Source organism: Triticum dicoccoides, chromosome 5B (assembly GCF_002162155.2).
Source record: "Triticum dicoccoides isolate Atlit2015 ecotype Zavitan chromosome 5B, WEW_v2.0, whole genome shotgun sequence".
Classification (NCBI taxonomy): domain Eukaryota; kingdom Viridiplantae; phylum Streptophyta; class Magnoliopsida; order Poales; family Poaceae; genus Triticum; species Triticum dicoccoides.
Window position 1 is genome coordinate 2,220,192 of NC_041389.1, and position 4,702 is coordinate 2,224,893.

Sequence of the window (4,702 nt, forward strand, 5' to 3'; positions counted from 1 at the left end):
AAAAGGCAACCATCTTCGGTCTTGCGCTTCTTCTTTTTTGGGGGAAAAGTCTGGCGCTTGTTTTTGGATACCGTTTACTGCTTTACTAGTGGTTGGGGTGCACCCTGGTGCGCCGCCTGAGAGGAACTTGGGGCGGTGCCGGGTGGGATGCGCCCCTTTCAATTTTCTATTTATACCACGTAATGTTATTGTTTGTACTATGTACTGCTATTGCCTTACAAACTAAATTCATTAGCACACTACATTTGTATGAACAGGCGATGACACATACATTAACAGGTGTAAATCAGCCGTTTAATGTATTCTAGCAAACATCTTGCTCCATTAAGTCACCTTTAGGCAAACATTACTACCATGAAAATGTAACTACAGGATTAAAACTTTGAGTTGTGATATTTATCTTAGTTGATAGGAATAGACACAATAAAAATTGGAAAGAGCGCAGTGCATTCAGTGCATCATTTTATGTTTACACAATATACATGATGACCAAATAGATACATACCGTCATACGATGAGACTACCAGTTCTTTAGTGCCTCGGGAACATCCTCAAAAGCAACTAATTGGAATTCTTTCCTTTCAAATCCACTCCTCCATATATGACCCTGGAATTACATTAGAACAGAAATCCATCAAATGGAAAGATGTATGTTTCCAGTACTGGAATGGAATATGAAAGGCACGAGCACCTCTATCGTGGATCCATGGAGAAGAGGGGATCCTCGACGAGCTCCTCTCCCGGAGGCACGAGATGAGGATATACGAGGCGTCTTGGTCAATGACGTCACCTCGCCTCCAACTCGCGCACCACCAGCCACCAGTTCTCTAGACCACGCCTGGCCACCGTATCGACCTCGCTCTGCTCTACCTATGAAGGCCTTCGCGTCCGCCCCGTGATGTGTCCTGCAGCAACTTCCACAGGTGTTTGAAAAACAAGCTGAACATTGACGATGTGAAGTTATAATCGATGACACCGACTAATGAATAACTATCCAAGAAAGCAAAGGCAAAAGGTATGCAAAGGGGACTGTAGAACACACTGAGTATTTGCATTTGACAACAACATTTCATGAAATTATGATTCAAGAGCGAGAGGCATCCTACCATGCATAGCAACATGGTAATATTCACCATTCCTCACCGTAAAATCTCATAGTGATATTTAGTTAGTTTTCAGCAATTGAGAGATCCTTATCGTGAAAGGACTAGTGCCAACGGCTTACTAATACAACGGCTGATTCACCAAACCGACCCGGGAAGGGAATGTTCTAGCAACAAAGAACCACAAACGGCATTTATAATCCTGAATTATCAACATGCTAGTACGATTATTTCTGGATGTTACCTCTCTCCTTGGAAGGCCAGCAAGAGTAAGCATCACAGATTGCTGAGAAGGCTCCCACTTTGAAATGGAATCAGGTGCAGACCCATCAACTGGATGGTGAAATTTGCATCTTCAGAAAATTTACAAAATCCAAATAAGAAAAATGGTCCAACTTTTAGGTGAGACATTCCTCTGCGGTCTTAGGTTGTCTATGTACATTAAAGTTCCTGCTTTCATCAAATATCCACCTAACCATCAGGTAGGTGTTTTAACACTAAACACTATAAACACTGGGCGATAGTTTCATATGAGTCAACACTAACCAATATAAACATTGTAACAGTTCAATATGACAGCCTGTTAAAAAATAGAAGCCACACTTTATATTGATCTGATCATACTATTGGAGATCATGAACAACACTATGACAATCCATAAGAAATAATGCTCAATTCTTTAGTACATTTTTCCATATGTTGTCTACAGAAAGCAATTATAACCTATTTAGCAGCAGACTTTCTTGTTTCAGTAACCGAGACACTCTCGCCAACCTTCACGACCGAAAAAATTTAGACTCGAAAACTTATTATAATATCTTTTTGAGAGCAAAAAAAACTCAATTTGCACATCAGCGGGCCAACTGGAAAGCAGAAAGTCCATCTTTGCAAGACATGATACATTGGCCTTGCAATGCTTATGATACTCATAAGTGACAAGCACAAATATGGAGAAGGAAAGAATCCATATTTGTTTAATTCATGAGGGATCAATCCCCACCGGAAATCATGCACTTAAATCTACTATTAGAAATCTCTAGAGAACACGAGTCACCATTTAGCAAATTAAGATGGTTAAAGCCGTTGGAGCAAGGCATAGGAATGTCATGTGTTAGCCTATGCAAGGATGTTGTATGGAAAACATTAAGTTGTAAATAAACCCTTCTCAGCCATTGTTCTTTCATCAAGTTGGAAGCCATCAAGTCTATATGAAATAAATATATTTGTACATATTCCTTCTTTTGCAGATTTACAGTAGAAGGCAAAAAGTGATGCTATAAAGTGCATAGCTCTCTGACCAACTAAACCTCTATGCAAAGCACAAATCTTAGTAGGTTTACCATGGAATAGGCAATCACAATTTTTTCAAGTACTTTTAAAGCTCCACCCTGCATCCAGCCACCAAATGATGGTATAAAAACAATGGTAATGCAGTATTAGTTCCATATATCCATTGAGAAAAGGGGATCAAGAAACCAACATAAATCTGAACAAGAGAGGTCTTGACCTTGGCATCCAGAGCTTGCAGCTGGTCACCCAATCATACATCGTAATCAACGAGCTACTGAAGCTGACAGGAACAGAGGAGCCTAGCAACAATAAAAAAACATATTAAGATACCAATGAGAACAATGGCGACCACTACCAACCCGTTGTTACATAATTATTGGAATTTGACACCTAATGTTCTTGTGGGGATTACTGGTGACTTTGCCTGCCTTGACTTACTATTTGTACAACAACTTACGGTGGATATTGTTTTCATGAGGTAATTGTTTTGTAACATTATTATATGAAATGTAAGGAACAAAATTCAATGTGCAGACCTCTGTAATATATGGAGAGCAAAAGAAAAAGTTCACTCCTGTGCTATGTGATGTAACTGGTCTACAAGTCTAGAACACACCATTATCTAGTGTTTTGCAAAGGAGAACTTCATTTCAACTCTACACGCCACCATGTGGCTCCTTGTTATGGTTATTTTAATAGAGACAGATTTGGCATCACAGCAAAGTCTAATTTCCTAGTCAAGTTCTTCGTTATATATGACATTGTTTCTGTATAACCCTATGTATTTGGTAGTCGTTCAACCTGCAGATTTTAGAAATATATTTGGTGGAGTACTTCCATTGGAGAGACTCAGCTGGAACTTGGAGATGATATTAATTTTGTAAAACAAAATTTGGTTTCTTGGTTGAAGTGGTTAATTCCATGGAAGTGAGACACATCAGCTTTGAGAGGATGCATCAAATAGAAAAAATGGTATTGTTTACATGCTTCAGTTTACACGTGACACTAGCCAAAGGAAATTAACCAAATTAACATATCTTTTTTCAAGTTAATAGCAAGTTAGCAACTACAACTTCACAATAACTCAACCAGAACACAAGCTTTTTTCAGAGAACTTGATGAAGCAGCTGTGTGTGCACCTGCAGTTCTACGTATCAGCTGTGACTGTCAACCATTGGTCTCTGAAGTGTCTTGCCTTACAAGGGAAAGTTTGAGCATACATACTGAATCAATTAATATGGACGATGGCTGCCGTCACATCATCCGGCGAGACTCCACCACCAGTTGCCTGCACGGTTACCCTGTGAACTAGAGGATCAGGAAAAGAAGGAGACATGAACAAGGTTGTGCACGAGGCAACTACAAGAATCACCAACGTGTAAACCCAAGAAGAAACTTGTAGCAAGATCATCACCTGTAAATAATAAATTGGAGCACCAGATTAGTCAAAAATTTAGGAGGAGATGACTAAAATAAAGAACATCGGAACACAACATAACAGAAGGCAAAACAAACCAAGGCAGCCTCTTGCGATGTGATTCCCCGACCGCTCCTGCCGCTACGGCCGGTGAGCCCCCTCAACTACCGGCCCCGCCAGCATGCGCCACTCCACCAACCCTGTTGCTTCCGACTATAGGTGCCAGATTCGCCACGGCCTTCCTACTCGGGGGCGAGCAGAGATGGGCGGAACAATTCCGGGCGACGGTGGGGAGGACCATCGATGGCCGCAAGAGCGGAGGTGACTTTGTCCGGCTGTGCGTGTGGCGGTGGCTAGGAACCCTAGCGTCGCGATCGATGGCGTCCCTATCGTCCACCTCCATGGATCTGGATTGAGAAGAGAAAGGGGAAGGAGACGAGACCACGAAGAGGGGGGCTAGGATGGGGAGGGGAGGCGGCGGCATACTATGGGTCGAGGGGAGTCTTGGAGTGGACGACTCAGTGTGGAGTTCCTTCGCAGGGAAGAAAAGGACACGAGTATGTTTCTCTTCTTGTTTTTTCTCTCGTGAATGCGTTTTCATCCTGGGCACAGTGAAAATCGGCGTGGACACCACCAGCGCTCGACCTTCATGCGACGCTTATTGTGTTGGATTTGGCAAGGAACTGTTTAATCCTTTTAATTAGAATAACACATATCTTGAGGATGATAAACTATTCTACTACACGACAAGGGCTAGAGTATTGATGTGCATCCACATGTCAAACAATTGTCGATCTAGTACTCATGAAAAAAACAAGTGTTTATAAGCGCATTATTGTTGCCATTGGTGACCAATATCCGAATCATCATATTCCTTTAATGCATAATCGAT

At 41.6% G+C, this 4,702-nt stretch overlaps 1 long non-coding RNA gene across 6 annotated transcripts; it reads right to left on the reverse strand.

Annotated features, from left to right (window-relative positions):
• Positions 1-417: 417 nt before the first annotated feature.
• On the reverse strand, positions 418-4,267 carry LOC119306946. Of its 6 annotated transcripts, none has more exons than XR_005149086.1 (8): positions 3,909-4,267; positions 3,770-3,807; positions 3,533-3,694; positions 2,611-2,692; positions 2,444-2,491; positions 1,348-1,436; positions 692-905; positions 418-607 (listed from the first exon to the last, which is right to left on the reverse strand). It is a non-coding gene; the product is annotated as an uncharacterized LOC119306946 (long non-coding RNA). The 6 variants fall into 6 exon arrangements; XR_005149084.1 differs by having other exon boundaries at positions 1,348-1,456; XR_005149088.1 differs by having other exon boundaries at positions 692-1,456; positions 3,533-3,681.
• Between the last annotated feature and the right edge of the window lie 435 nt (positions 4,268-4,702).